Here is a 17,470-nt window from a genome sequence, read left to right on the forward strand (position 1 = left end):
TACAATGAGCTGCAAGATTGGAGTGTCAGCCTGGTGGGGAAGTTATGGAGATCGATAAGAGAATACGGTGGCCTTAGGGGCAAAATAGATGAAGGGCTAACAAAGGTATTGCTCAGATTGCACAATACAAAGAAATCAAGGATAGAGATCAGAACACTTGCGTGCAGCCAACTCTCTCAGTCTCCAGACCTGAGACAGATTTTGGATCTGGAGCACTGAAAGAAATGCCAGCTATACAACAAAAGCTAAAAGGGGACAAAAACAGCAATTGTGGTTCATGTATGGGTCAGTGCACCAGGTGAGTGCAAGTTAAAAATGGACTATAGCTGCATTATGATTTCATTCAGAGAGGACCTTAAGGAGTCCAGAGTGAGAAGTATCCCTTCCAAAGAGCAGAGCTTCCAATGGTGTAGCTAGTCATCTTTTTGTGTGTGTGTGTGGGAATAGAAGTGGCCCAAGATAAGATTACATACAAATTTATAGGTAGTGGTGAATGAGTTGCTTGGTTGATAAGCCTAGAAAGAAAAAGTACTAGAAGATATAGTACAAAATGATCTGATGGTGAGGCATGTGTATGTACCTATGGGGTAGAGTCCAAAGGGTAAATACCCTTGTATCACGTATTAAAGCCTCCAGAAAGTGTCCACCAAGGAAGAAGCAATAAAGGACTTAAGTAGACAGAAGGACTCCACCAGCTGACATCAAGTCAGTTTTCTCACCAACAAAATGGAGGCATAAATTGGGTAGTTACATCAGCATGGAAGAGACTCTTCATGGAATCAATAGCATGGACTCCCACTCTCCAAGGATGACCAAGCCTTCTGCTGGCTAATACCCAAAGTGTTAGTAACATAGATCAATATTCAGGGCCGATATGATACCATCCTTCGAGGAGATCAGTTACTGTGTCACGCCAAGTTGGTTACATTGGAACCTTACTGCCCTGAAGTAGGGTCTTGAGTGAAATCGCCACATATTCAGGTATGAGTTTGCTTAGTCATCATTACAGTGATTGGTGCACCAATAAGGAATCCCATATGATATCATCTCAGATCAAGGGGCACTTTTCAGCAAAGGAAGTGATGTGGTGGGAGATAACCATGAAGTCCACTGGTTTTATCCATTACCACACCCAGAAGCTGCCAAAGTAGATAGACCTATGGATTGGCCTAGTGCAAATGAAGCAGTAGTTTAGATGATACCCAGTAAGAGTAGAGCACCATCCTCTGGGATGAACTATCTACTCTACATCAGTGATGAATAAATGTTTTGTTTACAGCAGGAAGAATATATGAGTCCAGGAACATACAGGTGGAAGAAAAATAGATTTTCTTAGTGCCACTCTCAGTGACCCACTTGGGAAATTTACACATTTTCTCTGCATAACACTGGGATCTATGTCTTTAGAATTCCTGGTTTTCAAGGGTGAGCACTTCCACCGGAGGACATAGCAAAAGGCTTCTTAAATTTTAGGTTATTGTTGTCATCTAGTCTCCTTGTGCCAAGTACCAGGCAAAAAAAGGAGTTACCATCCTGCCAGGAGTAATTGATCCTCATCATCAGATGGAGGTAGGACTATTTTTATGTTAGGCATGCAGAGAACTTTATGTTTTGTACCCAGGTGATCCATGGAACATCTATTGGTACCTTGCCCAAGGGACAAGTGCTACAGTAAAAGCCTGAGAAGAGCCTGGAAACCAGGGACTCAGACATTTTAGGGATGAAATTCTGGGTCACTGTCAGCCGAGGGGGGCTGAAGAGGGATTCCAGGAGGTGAGCTGCCCAACTGGAAAAATGTGCGAGGAGCCAACTTGGAAGAAAACAGTACTTTATTACAGTACAAGCAGGTGGCTCATGCAGTGGGCAGCAGCAGCAGCAGCGCCACTCAGCACTTTCTTTCAGTTCAACAAGATGGTGTGCCTCAACATGGGGCATCTGTCTTTTTTATAAAGATTCTGCCCACACATGCGTATTGTTCATAATGCTGATACACGGTACTGGCACATGTGTAGTGTTTATGCTACTGGCACATGTGGTACATTTACCTCTTACCAGGTGTAAGCTATTGTGAACTTTGGCCTGGGCCCCACGGCCTACTGCCTTAAGGCTGCGGAGAGTCACTTTACCATGTAAGCTGTGTAGACTGGGAGAGGCATTAGGTGAGAGTGAAGGGGAATTTAGAGAAGATGATAGAGGAGGGGACGGTGAGTATCAGTTGCAACACTGAAACCAGCTGCAGTGGTCGGGGCTGAGGTTTGTTCTTGTCTTCTTGTAAGTTTCCCCAAAGGAAAGACTGACCAGAATCCAGGGCATGCTGTTCCAAGAACTTACTATATGAAGCAAATAGGTCTGAGAGATGCCAGGAGTGGACTGAAGGAGATGCTGCTGTCGGGTATTACCCAGAACCACCTTCAGGGCTGAGGTACTCATCCCCAGCTGCTTGACATACTGGTGGCTTTAGGCTCCCAACTGAGCCCCTCTCTAGGTAATTTCCTGAGCCAAAGACAGCATCCTCACTCATATCCCTGCCTCTTCCCCAAGGGCAACCTGCATGTAACGACTGGTGTTGATCAATCTTGTTGCCTCCACAAGAGGGGCTATTTCAAATTTAGAGCTTCCTCTAGAATTATCCGCGGCTTCTGTTACCACTGCGTGTGGTTCAGATTGTTTCTCTGTGAAATCCCGCTGCCCTTAACCCTCCTAATACCGAGAGCTCTTCCCAATAAACCACCTGTGCGTATAAATTAGAGTCTCCGAGCCTGATGCTTGGGGAACCCGAGAGTTCTCTCCGGAAATGTATTCTTTAATAACGAAAAGTACGTCTTAATTAAAGGCTAAGCTGTTGTATCAGAAAGACCTAAACACAAAGAGGTTTCAGTAAGAATGTATCTCTCTGACCAGTCGGGGTGGCCCAGGCGGCCGCCTGTGGTTATTCAAGGACCCCGTTCCTTCTGTCTTGTTGATTGGCTACCCCCTTGAGTGTTGCCTCCCTTGATTGGCGGAGGCTGTTTTCCCATGATGCTCCGCTCCAGGGGCCCGGGAAACAGAGCACGGAAGAGCGGGAGTCCGTTGACTTTAAGCTCGGACTGGACGTGGCCCAACGCCCTCTCTGCTCACAGTGGGAGGACTTAATCACGGCTCCTACCTAGCTGCCGTCCGTGCTGGAAGACGAGTTTCTAGCTTACGTGCTTAGTCTCAACGCGGCTGTAGAAGAAGGAGAAGACAGGTTTTGGCGTGCAGCGCTTCCAGTACAGGTGAGGTGGTGGGGATGGGAGGCAGAGATCATTTCAGGTGTAAACAATCCTAAGCGGAGGGGTTAGAACTTGCTTCTGGAAATTGTGGGGAGCCACTGAGTCGGGCAAGAATTGGCTAGTGAGTAATTTGCCAGGAAGAATTTTATCGTTAGGCGAGCCAAACAGCTACCTTACCTTCGTGGGGAAATGCTGTTTTGTCGTGGTATCTTTAGTGACGGGTGTGATCTCTTGTCTGAACGTAATTGTTTCTGGTCCCTATTTTCGTGTCACCTGAGGGAAAAAATGGTTATTGCTCTGTCAGAACAACTGTGGAGGAGTTGTTATCAACCCTTCTTTGAAAGAAGAATGAACAGAGTGGTTTCTTCCTTCCTGTTTCCCCAAAAGCACAGGTGCAGGGCCTCAGGGTGAGGTTTCACGAGCTAAAAAAAAGTGGAACGTCATCTACGAAGAGGTAGAGAGAGAATAATGTGGAAGAAAGAGCACGAGTGTTTAGAGTCTGGTCAAGAGACCTGAACTGGGCCTCACTCTGGCTCTGCCTCTAGATTTATGGCTTTCCCCACATTGCTTGGCTTTTCTGGCCCTCACCTCTAAATTAGCTGGTTTGACAAAATAAACTACAAGTTTCCCTGCAGCCTAAAAACTTACTGCACTTTGACTAGGCCTCAAACCTGAAGTTTGGAAGCAGCTAACATTGGAGCTCAAGAGATGTTTGTGGAATTAAATTTTCACTTTTAAATTTAGCAACGTAAATCATGACTTGATCCTCAGCCCATGTGGGAAGCCCACCCCCTAATATCACAGTAACAGCAACACCAACAAACAACAGCCTGGTGAATGTGTTCTAGGATCTCCCATCAGTTGTCTGAGTAGATGAGATTTATTTTTATCCACTCATTCCAGATTCTGATTTCACTGCATGAGAAGTGAAGGGGAAATTCCAAGAGAAGGCCCCTGGAAAGCCAAAGTCCACAGGGCATCTCATATCGCAAAGGTTTAGAGAGAAAGAGTTCACAGTGAAACGTCTAATGTGCTCATACCTCCTGGTATTCTGATGTCTGTGGGAAAAGAATTAGGAGAGATTGGCATTTAACGTAGGAGCAACCCGGATCACTCTGGGCTGGCATTGAATTTGGGCAGCAGAACACATTCTCAGTTCCATGCAGCTGCTGTGGGAGTGACAGACACATTTCCACTCTTCTGGGTCTGGTTCAGAGAGGAAGGAAAGTGGTTATGGGCTGTGATGGCAGTGGCTTCAGGAGCCAACGAGGACAGAGGTGAGTGACTCAGGCAGCATGCAGTGAACTAAGCTGGAATCACCAGAACACCAGGACTTGCATTGGCCAAAAGAACCAGGTGACCCCCTCTGATCCTGTGTAACCCTGATACTCGCATTTCTGCATCTTAAAAAAGTGAAGTAGCACCTGCTGGAGGTTCCGTCATAAGTGACTTTAATCACCTCTCGCTGAGGGCTGCAGGACAAGAATTCTATATTTGTGACTAGAAGCAATGGGTGGCAAGGTGTGGGCACAAACAGGCCATGCTTTGATGAGCAAATCCTTCCTTTTCAGATATTTCTGAAAGGCTGATTTATTTATAAAGTCGGATTTCCCCCAGATTAGTGGTCACGTCAGTACTTAAAGTGCTACCCGGGGGTAAGAATCAGTATCATGCTTGTCTTAAAAATGGGAGATGTTGGACACCTGGCTCTCCGTTCATCCTGGGACACCGTACAAGAGTCAGGAGGAGCACAATACGGTTCTTATTCTGAATCGGAATCCATCTGCACTCGACAGTGGGCAGACAAAAGAGGATTGTTAGCACTGTAAGGCACCTTGACAGACTCATCCCGCTCGACTCTTTATTAATTGCCCCATCTGCTAAGTGAGAGCTCTCTGACACAGGTTGGTGCAGAACTCTTAAAGCCCTTCGTCTGCTTCCTATTGGTTCCACATGTGTTTGTATTTGTTCTCAGTAGGCAGAGATTCCAGAGAGAAAATGAACCGCTGCAGATCGATTGCAGTATCAGTCATGCAGAAGACATGGTGCAGTGTGCCATTTGATTTTGATCTAGTTTTAACCCATGCAAGGCTGTTGCCCTGGCTTCTCAGCTTTGGATGGCCTCTGTTTTCGTTTGAAGTCTCAGATGCTAAAGGTAGGAGAAAAGGCAATCTGAGGCCTGTGTTTCCCTTTAAGTCCTTTGGTCCTTGAAACCTTTCAGTCTGTCTGGGACAGAGCAATAGACAAACCAGAAAACATTAATGTGTGTGTGTGTGTTATTGCTGCAGCGAAAAGATATGCTTTGTTATTTAGCCAGTGATAACTCCCAACCAAAGTACATTGACAGGGCTGGCCGATTCTGGGCCCACACTGACAAAAGACAGACCAACCCCACTCGATGGTTTACTTAGGCGACCAGTCTCCCCTGTATGATTTGTCTTTGTCCTTTCTTTCTCTTATTATTTTAAAGAAATTCAATGTGATTGAGTTAAGGACGCGGTGTCTATTTCAGCCTCAGCTTTGCAATTTCCACATTTAGCCTGGATTATGTTACAGCCATCATGAGCTGGGATATTTTTCTGTTTTCAACTTGGAGATAGAAGAGAGAAACAGGAAGGGTGTGGTCTCTTCTCAAAGTTCCTTTATCCTGGGGTCCGGAGGTTTCATGGATATGTGTCTGTGTTTATGTCTGTGTTTGTGTGTGTGAGAGGAAGAGAGAGAAAAAGGGAAAATTACTGCACAGCAAACAAAGCTTTTGCCCCTTGATCATGCTCCTTATCTTCTCAATAACGGTATTTGTGCTCCCTGCTTTTTATTGAAACTTCAGGAACGTAAAGATGGAGACTTTGGAGGGAGGGGTGAGCCCTTGACTGACTACAGTGGAGAACCTGAGGTTTAGAAATGACTTTGTACAGTTTTCTTGTTGGCCCCGGAAATTTCATTTTCTGCCCTATGCCCCTGGTTAAAATTCCAAGACCTGCTGTGTGATTTAAGCAGGACTGTCCTCCTGTCCTGTCTTTCCTGGAAAGAACTATATCCCTTCAGACTCTTTGCTGTTGGAGGCAATAGAAAACAGTTAAAATTGGCTTACATTAAAGAGGTGTTTTATAAGTCACATAACATGTCAGGTAGGGGTAGGGCTGGCTTTGGTCATGCCTGAACTGGGGGACTCAGAAGTCCTCAGGAGCTGGTCCATTTCCATCTTTGAGCCATCTCTGCTTTTTCTAAGTCTAGCTTCCTTCTCAGACTCCATATGTTGGTATGATAACTGCATCGGTGCCTTCCAGTCTTGTGTCCAGGTGGAAGGAGAACCTGTCTTTCTCCTAGGAGCCCCAGAAGATAGCTCACTGGGTCTGGATTAGATGAGTTCACATGCACAACCATGAACCAACCCGATAGTCGGGGGAATGCAGTTCTCTGGCCGAGACTGAAGCTATCATGTTCTTGAAGCTGGAGTAGAAGTCAGCCTGAAGTTCTTTTAGGAGAAGGTTATTTCTGAGAGAAAAATCTGGGTACTGTTATCAAAGGAAGAGAGAGTAGAGACTGCTTGTCCAAACGACAATCCAAAAATTACTTTTTAAAGAGTCTTAGAAGTTTAAAGGACAAAAAGGTAATTTGGTCAAGCAACTTCATTATGTATGTATGTATGAGAGTCATCCTTTCTCTCCCTCTCTCTCTCTCTTTCACTCTCTTTTTTTCACTTTGTGTCTACATGCATGTATGCTCATAAAAACACTGGTCAAACACACTAATCTTGAGATCAGATGTCCTGGGCTCAAATCCTAATTCCAGTAGAAACTAATTCATGGACTTTTTGACAAGTTACTTAAAATTTTGGATTGCTTTAGATTTATGCCACCAAGATTTGTGGTTGGGTTAACTCAGCATAAATTCCAAAGAAATAAGTAAGTACTTCGTTAGCAGTCTCATTTGTCTATTCTTGCTTATTTCTGTTGCAAATAAAAATAGTAATTCATGATAATTTCATAATTCCTTAAAAACATCTGATAAGCTCTCAGCTAGTACCTTGAGAGTTGTCTGCAATTCTACTTTTTTGAAGTTACCTTTTGTGTTTCAGAAGGAGAAATTGCTTTTCCTTCCCAGATACATCTTTTCCACTGTCAAAGGCCGTTCTTCGGAGAATGTTGTGCTTTGTGCATAAGTGTACCCAGGATGACTGTGTATGTATGAAGAATGAGATGATTTGTCTTTGCAGTGAAAACATCTTTTGCTGCATTAAGCTGACACCCTGCCTCAGGAATCTATTAGTCCACAAAACTTTCACCTTCCCACAAATGTTTCAACAGCTGGGACACAAAGTCCCATTCAGAGACAAATGTGTGCACCACATTTACAGTCTGAAATTCAATCTTCAAGCATCACTTGATTAGAATGAACATTATGGTGCATTGTAATTCTTTTCATTTAAATAGCAGCCAATAAATTTATACCATAATCCATCCTGCATCCCAAAAGCATATTCAAAAAGGTTTCAATTAATATCATTTTAACCATCTGACATCTAAATATTTACCAAACTCTTTAGTTGCCCAATGCAAGCATGCCCCAGTATTTACAAGGCTGGTACACACACACACACACACTCACACGCACACACACAGAGGAAGTCTCACACACACATGCTCACACTTTTGTGGCAATTAGGAACACATTTTTGATTCTGTTCTTGAAAAAGTGCTTCCGTAAGCATTCCTCTACCTCAAGGACCATCTTCTCAGAGAGTTTATCTCTGTTAAGCACAATGTCTTAGCACACAGTGGGAGCTCAAAATGTGAGCCACATTGAAATGGTTATAATTATTATATGATTTTAATTATCAAGCAATATCTTTGGTGATGTTAGTTCTGTTGGGCTCTTTGTTTTTCTAAACAGGGAAGGATGTGGGTCTTACCTATGTTTAGATCAACCACTCAGGTGATCACATTGCCCCAGAGAGAGTGCATACATTTATTATTATTCCTGAAAATTAATCTGGAGTAATTGCATATCTTTTATGGATGTTTATAAACTTCTTTTCCAGAGAGTTCCAATACTTTAGCTAATGTGCCTTCTAGTGAATCATGGAGCTTGCCGAATGGCTCCTGCTCCCTCCCCAGCCCTGCAGAGGACACTCCTGGTCTTCCTGCTCTTCTTTTCCTCTTTGTCAGAGGATGAATCACTAACATCCCATATCATTGACTTTATTGGTCATGTTTCCAGTTCTTTGTTGGCCTTTTCCTTCCAAAATAGAAGCTCCCTGAAGGCAGCTGTCTTTGTCCCTTTAATTGACTGTTACAACCCACATGCCTCGAATACCATTTTTTTCTACCCCAAATGACATTTTTGGGAGAATGAAATGTACAGATTTATAGTGTTTCTGGTATATGAACAACTGTATTACAGGTAAGAAAGACACTAATGTTGACCTTGGCCAACCTTCCCTTATGACCATCCTGTGTATACTATGAACGTTCTCCTACCTTGTTGCCTTTGAAAGTGGGCAACTCTTCTGATCTAGTACTTATGGAGTTCAGAGTATACAAGGAGAAGACTAACTGCACAAATTCTCACTATTTAAAAACTTACTGCTGTTTTGGTTGTGTAGTGGGAACTGAATAGATTAAAGAGAAAGAATGAGATAGGGTCCTTCCTTACCCAGGCCTCAGACTTCTTTCGTCTGTGGACATCATCTTCATCTCCTCTACCTGGGAAGATACCAGAGTCCTCTGATGCTTCCTTCCCTACACCACTGTATTAGTGTAGCTGCTGATTTACATGCAAGGAAACTACAAAATGACAGTGTCTTAATCGAGATGGTAGTTCGCTTTTTCTGACATAAAATCATGCAAAGGTAAGAAGGTTGGTATAGTGGCACCAGGGGGACATCTGGAGTGCAGGCACTGTCAGTTCTTCTAAACCTAATGTGTGGCCCTTGTCTTCATGATCCAAGATGGTGGCCAGGTATGAGATGCCTATCTGTGCTCCAGGCTGAAAGGAATGTGGAAGGGCAAGGAAAAGATGGGCAAGCGAAGCTCCCATGTAACACGGTTGCTGTAATGTAATGGCCAGAACTTAGTTTTGTGGCTGTAACTATCAGAGATCTGAAAATGTAGCTTTTATTCTGAAGGGCCACATGATCAGAAAATTTTAGGGTTTCTAGTACTGAGAAATAAGGAGAGAATGGACAGGGAGGTAAGCAATTAGTAGTCTCAGCCCAAAGTACCTTTATAATATTCAAAATAATAGATATAAACTAAACTTTGGATTATAAATAATCAATTATGAAGTGCCTCCACTTTCTTTTCTAGAAGTTTGGAATACCAACTTCATTGTTTTAGACAGTATGCTCTTCATTTCACTCCAGAGCTCAATCCTTTAAATAGTTCCCAATAAATAACTGGATAGGGTCCAATCTCCCTAGCCTGGATTTTCGGGAGGCGATATTTTGTGATACAAAGATTAGGCTTAGAAATCTGCTCCCCCCAAAATGATTGCTTTTCATGGTGCCATGTGTTGGCTGAGTGGTTCCTCTGCTGGTTCTACCTGGGTCACTCATGCAGTTGCATTCAGCTGGAGGGATAGCTGGACTGCAAAATCCCAGATGTCCTCATTCATATCTGGCAACATATTGCCTGTGGTGACCCCATTCTCCTCCATGTGGACTCTCACCCTCCAAGAGGCGAGGCCACCAGGCTTACAAAGTGCCTAGAGCAAAGCCATTTAGTCAGTATGAATTCTGCCTTCCTTTAAAGTTCTCCCCAGTCCTACCATACATCCCATCAACTGTGTAAACACTGCACTACTGCAGATCTCTTCATGGTCTTCTGAAACCCCCACTGATGTTCCCACCCAGTGCTTTTGCCGTTTCCTTTATCTGAAACATTTTTACTTCAGGGCATAGTCTGTAAAACTTTATCCATATTTCAGGTTATCAAGTCTCATTTCCTTTATCAAGCCTTGACTCCTTTGGCCACCTTTAACTTCTTGGTTTTCTCAATTCTGGCAGCCCTTAGGATTTATGCCAATATTTTAACCATTTGATTATATACGTCCCTGTAATTTTTTGCATTGCCTCATGGAATTATTTGATGTTAATACTGTTTACTTTTTTCATTGCATGTCAACACGTATAATATAAACCCTTACAGTATGAAGATTGTAGGATAGAATAGGAGAATAAAAAAAGACTTGAAAGATTATCCACATGGCCCCCGTTTTAGTTTTCAATGTTTACTAAGTGAGTAGTCACAAGCAAGTCACTTAACGTTTCTGAACCTTCGTCTCAGAATCATTAAAATGATAATATTCTGGGCCTGCTTAGCATTGTTGTTGTAAAGATCAGATAAGATTTACATAGGAGCGTTCTTTAAATATTGTAAAGTATCACATAAATATTTGGCCTCCTGTGATATGTTTAACGAGTATTCATTGAATAAATACTAATTAAATAGGAAATGTAAGAAACTAGATCTGTTGAGTTTATTTGTGCAGGAACATGGATGTTCTTTTAATTTACTCCTAAAAAGGAAACCAGAATACCATGGTTTTGGCAACCTCAATTTGATGGGTTCCAGTTGAATGACTCTACCATGTCCAATTATAATTCCAGTTTTTAATATAGTTCAGCAAGAGAAAAGACTTGAGTGGGTCCAGTATTATTCTAAAATAGTTTCTGTTACTAAGTTTCTTTCAGAGGGAACATTTTTGGAGGAGCCTAAAGTTTGGTCAGCTGTTTTAGAAATGAAATGTTAATGTGGCTGCAATTGAGTTAAATCAAACACATCATGAAGAAACTTTGTTTTGCTCATGCACGACATGAAGGTCTCCTGTCCCAGCTCTAATGCAAATAGATGAAGTCCCTCAGAGTAAGATTAGAATTGTAAGATTGTAACTTGTCAGGCTCCATGCAAAACTATTCCATGCAGACCCCAAAAGAGTCGCCTGTTTATATTAGCTTTAAGTATTTCCAGAGATAGAAAACTATGACCTTTCACTGTCTATCACATTGATCTTGAAGAAGGTTGTCCTGTTGTACACCAAACTCTCACTGAAATGTAAGACTTTTTTTTGTTGTTGTTCTAAATGGCAGTGGTGAACAGCTGCTCAGTGTCATTTTTATGACAATTTTCATACACTTGAATTCAGTCGATAAGTTGTCTCTCTTATTTTCCTTCACCCCAGCTTTCTTAACCTTCCAGGAGAGGTTTTGTTTTTCTTTCCAAAAATCATTTTTATTACCTTTTTCAGGGCTCAGACAATTCAAGCCTCAAACTGGACAGAAAAATCAAATAATTCCTGGCCAGTGTTTGTAATGACATTACTTCTTGTCTTTTTGTGACTGTGTGTGTGTGACACTGATTATAATATGTCCTGGCATCATATATTTTATTGTTGATTCAAATTCATGTCATGGACTGTAGCGTATTTCTTTCCTTAAAAGTGGTTCTTCAGTTTTTATTTTTGCATATTTAAAACTCATGTATATTCATTGTTTTGATACTTGGAATTTATTTTAAAAAGCATGTAAGAAAAAATAAAAATTACACAGAATCCTTTTATTCAGGAATAGCCCCCCATTAAGATTTTGGCTTCATGGGCTTCAGGGCAGAAAAGGCTGGCCTTATTATTGTCTGGCAGGTTTGCCCTCTTTCTGCCAGGGTCCTCTCTCTATCACTTAAGAGACTCGCTATGGTCCGAGTTGGACCACCATGGCCCTTGGCAGTGGAAGAGTGGATTGACAAGAAAATGGGTATTGTTGAGAACAAAAAGACATTAATTCTGCAAATGGTGTAAAACTAATATTATTTCTACTGAGGAATCTCGTAAATATTAAATGTATGTGTATATATACATATAAACACAAATATATGTCTTAGAAATGTGTCTGGAATATAGTAAGAGTTGAATAAATGTTAATTATTATTATTTCAGTTGTAATAGCTATTCTTCTTATTGCTGTCGTCCTAGTCTTTTTCATCATCATCATTAAGTACTTCCTGTAGATTAGGCCTTGCTCTAGATCCTGGACACTATCTCCAAGACCTCTTGGCTTGGTAGGAGTGACAGACGTGATTTTATAGTTGTAGTCTCCAGCAGATCTAAATCAGAACAAAACAAAACACCCAAACAAACAACCATTTGACCTCTCTTAGCTTCTTAGCTGCAGGCTCAGATAAGTAGGACACATCAAGTTTTTTAACTACCCTTTGGTCATTCTCTGCCCTCCTACAGTAACTTATCCACTTCATTATCTCACTCATTTCATCACCAATGAATATTCCATAAAGTAAACAAGCTATTCAGTGTCCTGGTTGTCAGCTTGTTCAGTCTCACTCAAGAGGGAGGCTCTTCCCTTGTTTACCCACTTTTGATGGCTATAATGAAGAAAAGGTCCCTTGACTCTCATGGCCCTTGCAATATAGCATTTTTTTATGATGCAAAAACAAAGAGTCAACCTTGTGAATGCAGTGAGATAAATTAATCAAGCTGGTTGCTAACTTTGAGACATAATTTGCATTGTCATCTTTGATTTGACATCCCCCAATTTTCCCCAGGTGACTTGGTAGATTTCTTTTGAGACTTTCCTTCATTTTAACAATCTCTGTTCTCACAGACATTCAAAAATTTACACAGATTGATGAAAATGTGGTGTGGTCCACCCTCTGTCCTTATTCCAGTTTAATTTTGTCAGCTATCACCCAGTACAGATAAGGAAATTCCATTAATGAAGGGAGGGTCTTGATCTTTAGGGAAGCCATTGAAGAACTGAAATAAAACCCTTAGGTACTTGATGGTAACCTTGTCTTTCTCCAGTGCTCTCACTCTCCCTCACTCTCTCCTTCCCTTAGGGTGTGTCTCTGATTATATGTTTATGAAGTAAAGAGTGGCTCAGACTAGGAGTGGAGTGGGAAGTGGTGGGAAGGGATTTCATTTTATACATAAAATCTGTGTGTACACACACACACACATATATTACCCTATTTGATCTCTACCAATGGATAGCAGATAATATCTGGACCCCACTTTGCAAATGAGGAAAGTTAGAATGAAGGGAGAGGATGATTAGATTGCTGGGGTCACACAGCTACTGAGTGGCAGAACCGAAGTCAAAACCACATGTGTCTTCCTCCTTACTACACTGGCTCCTTCTCCAAGAAGCAGAGCTCAGATCTTACAGAGAGCCCCCTCTGGCATTCTCTGCTGTGGGGCTTTGTGCATAGAAGGTGTTAAAAAATGTGCGTGAAATAACTTTGAAGAAATAATAGGGAAAAGAATGTTTTAAAAACTATCTGTTGATGAGGACTCCTGGGAATTGAGAAATCCAATACCGTGGGTGGGAAAGTCCAAAGCAATTACATCTGTGAGTGTTAAAAACGTGTTGTGTGCTTTCTTTCTCTGCTGAAGGAGAAGGTTGTTTACGTTACGGGAGATTGTTCCGGTCTGTACCAAAGAGCTTGTTAAGGGTGACAGACAGGTTTGTGGCACGAATGTGCACTCCAAATTAGATGAATGGTGAAATTATGAAGCAATCAAATGGGCAAGGCTTTTAGCAGACTGCAGTACATTGCCCTTTTTTGCTACCCCTAGGCCTGTTAGCATAAAAGAGGCTATAAAGATAAAGTGCACAGTATCATTCAAGTCTCCCAGTTCAACAGACATGGACGGCTGGCACTTGATGATGAGTGTTCTCAGGGTCACTGAGTAAGCCCCACTTCTGTCCTCGCCAGGACAATGTTTGGGGGGGCTTGTGCAAGTTAGAAAGAGGAGAGAGAAACACCTTGCTCACGTCACTTCCCTCCTTCTCAGCCATCGGGGGAGGGAGAGGTAGGCAGGAGAAGCCTCACCCTGGTACCCAGGAGAGGGGGATGGAGGGTTTGGGTCTCAGTCTGCTGCCTTCTCCAGGAAGGAGAATGGCGTGGCTTCTCTCCCACAGGAAGGGAAAGAAAAGTGTGCTCGTTCTCATGGTGCAGGGGTTGGGGCTGGGGGTGCTGCGCATTAAGGGGAAAGAGATGAGGCTCCAACAGGAGCCCTGAGAGGTTATGGGTCCAAACCTCTCACTTTAGATGTGAGGTGCAGAGGTGGTAGGGGACTTGCCTGAGGCTGCTCAGCCTTTCCTTTTCCGTCCTGTGCTGTACTGTTTCCTCCACAAGCATTTTGGGCGGGGCTGGAAGGATGGTGTCTGTGTATTTTCTTCAACAGGATGTAGCTCAGAAGCCCAGGATGTAAAAGAGAAAGCTACAAAGCTTCTCAGGTTGAAGGAGGAAGTAGGGATGGAGTCAAGGGTCCTGGAATCCTGCCCGCCCGGCCTCTTTGCCTCTCTGGTCTTGGAAGACTGGCTTTAGAAACCCCAGGGCTCTGGGGAAAACCTCGGCACAGGAATATTTGATGTTTTCTTCTTTTTCTGCCAATCCACTAAAAGTTATTTATTTGATTTTCCCGTGACTCTTCTCATCTTACCCAGTTCAACCACTTTTCCTATTATTACTGCTGCTTTTGCAGGGGCTGGTGCCACAGTCATGGCTGTGCAGCCTTTGTGGACCTTGCTCTTGTTACCCTGACCTGACAGGCACAGAAACGGAGACTCTGTGAGGTTAAGTGACAGCTGGGATGTGGCAGAGCTGCGATCTGACACCAGATCTGTCTGATCCAGAACCCATGCTTTGCTCTTAATCATGCTGCTCTACGTCCAGAATGGAGGGCTGGTCTGTCGTTTGGAAAGTTGTCTGCCCTGTATCTTTGGATGTTTCCCCCAAAGGAGGGGAGATGAAGATATTAGTCAAGATGAGGTCTAAGGCCCTTTCTGCTTTAATGTTCAGTGGAGTTTATAGTTTAAGCCAATAGTTCGCTTAAAAAGAAGGGAGATGGTCCTCCCCCAGATATTTACACATTGAGATTCTGGAGGTGATGGCCCATGACCAGGAGTTTTTGCTTGATTGTTCCTTTTACAGATCACTTATAATACCAAACCACATAGAGGAGCTTTTGTTCATTCCTAATCTGTTTGTATCTCTCTGTCTCCCTCATGCCCTACCACTTTATACATTTGGTCTGTGGCTGTTAGGGGTCTGTTTTATAGACCTCTCTATATTAGAAATAACAGTCAAATACTTCTATGTGGCGCCAAGTCTTGCTCACGTAGGAGGCCCACCAGTTTGCAGTGGCATGTAGCGTGGTTAACAATGGAGCCAACCCACCTGCGCATCTGCACGAGAGGCTGGGTGACTCCTGACACCACACATTCCTGGGACAGAGTGAAAAATGCCATCCATCAGGCAGATGTTTGATCCACAGATCAGCAAACTACAGGATGGTAGTAACATCTGTTTTTTTGTTTTTTTTTTTCTGTAAAGTCTCCTCCCCCTATTCCATTGTCTCCATTTCAGAAAGCCGCATCTAGAATCCGCTTTGGAATTTGACAGGCCTGTGGACATGTCAGAGACGATAGTGCTTAGGGCCCAGTACCCTCCCCCACCCATCATGGAGGGAGGAGAGGAATGCTGATCACTGTTGAACTTAGCTGTTGGCTCCCCAGAAACAGGGATTTGTTTCTAAAGCTGTGATTTCTCCTGCAGAAGAAAACAGAACCAAACCCAACTGCTATTTTTAGAGACTTAATTTTTTTTTTTTTTTTTAAATGAAAGGGCTATGAAAGTAAACCTACCCAGCCAGGAAGACTCTCCGTGAGCTTTCCAAATCGGTCCACTAAAGTAGGAATTTGAAAGCCCCACCACAAATTGCTTTTCACTTCAACCAGGATGCTTATTATGATCCCCTGGCTCCATTCGGCTCTCCTCTTACTTACACATGAATTCAGTTACCCTGTATTTTAATTACATGGGTAGAACAAATTTTATGTTCTCTTCTCTGGCTAGTCATAAACTTCACAGAGATCACCAAAAACCATATTGTTCTTAAAATAGCCTTTGCCTCCTATCCTTGTACCAAATGACACTCTCTCGACCCAGCCCTGACTGGGATAAGTGCATTAGGACCCCGGCAGGCACGCTCTTCCAAACCACAGCGTAGGTTGAGTTAGGCTTTTCCCTGGTCATGGAGCTTTATGCCTAAAACACACCATCAGAGATGCATGGTCAGCAACAGGCCTGAGCTGGATTTCAGCGGCATCCTTTGAACGCAGAGGTACCTGTATTTAAGTCAAAACCATGGATGTTTGGGTGGCATTTATTTTGCTTATTAGCTGTAGTGGAAGAAACACGAGGATTTCACATGCTTTTGTCCCCCAGGTATCTTTTCCTCTGTCCTATGTTATCATTTTGTGGTTGCAAATCCACAGGCTGTGTCTTTCATAATTACATGAGAACTGTGATTTCAGCTAACTTGAAAGTCCCGCCACAGTATTCAGTCTCATGCAGAACTTCACATTGAGAAACTGTGTAAAGGGAACACTTTATGATTTTCAGTGAGGTTGTACTGTTACAATGACCTCTTTTGCTCGAAATTATTTGACTGCAATGGGAAGCAATATAATAAAAATATAAATCAGTCATGTGATAACTGCTCCAGTCTTCCTTCTGCCCTCCTGAAAATACAGAAGAAGAACATCATCCCTCTAGCAGATTGTTGATAAATCAGACACTAGCAATAATATTTCGGGTGACATGGCCATAAAGTATGCGTCCTGAGTGCTTTCCTTTCTGAAATTTCACTAATTGTAACATAATTCACCAACACAATGTTTTTCTAAAATTCACATAAACAGACCAGCTCCAAAAGCTGTTTTAATAAAGAAGTAATATTACATCCCTGTATTTTTTTAGAAAGCAAGTATTATTGACCCAGCTGAGTATCGTTGGTGGGTAAGGGGCTGGAGTTCTGGACTCTAGCATTCTGAAGTGTTTCTCTAATTCAGTCTGGCTCTCTGGGGGATGAACATATGATGTATATCTCAGACAGCCCAGGAGTCATAATGAAATAATTTTAAACTGGTGGTGAATCTTGGAACTTATCCTTATGTCACTATACAGTTGGACAAAAGGGATAAACCCAATGGGTCCTTTTTATCTTTGGTGTTCTGAGGCCAGATCACCACATATGACTGATTTGCAGACCTCCTCCCCTTCACCCGCAGATCCATGACTTTGACAACTTGTTTAATTTTTGTGTCTAAGTTTGTGAATATTTTCAAATTCCTGGGTCTTCGATGGTAATTCTCACTGATGAAACTTCTTTGGGACAAAGGAATTCAGAATGAAAACAGA

The 17,470-nt window shown here is 42.6% G+C and overlaps 1 long non-coding RNA gene across 1 annotated transcript in view; it reads left to right on the forward strand.

The window, feature by feature from the left end:
• Positions 1-3,055: 3,055 nt before the first annotated feature.
• LOC116663106 overlaps positions 3,056-17,470 on the forward strand; it is a 227,151-nt gene continuing 212,736 nt past the window's right edge. Inside the window, exon 1 of the long non-coding RNA XR_004319158.1 lies at positions 3,056-3,254. This is a non-coding gene — a long non-coding RNA (uncharacterized LOC116663106). The remainder of the gene's footprint in view (positions 3,255-17,470) is intronic.

The sequence above is a fragment of the Camelus ferus genome, chromosome 4, assembly GCF_009834535.1.
Source record: "Camelus ferus isolate YT-003-E chromosome 4, BCGSAC_Cfer_1.0, whole genome shotgun sequence".
Classification (NCBI taxonomy): Eukaryota; Metazoa; Chordata; class Mammalia; order Artiodactyla; family Camelidae; genus Camelus; species Camelus ferus.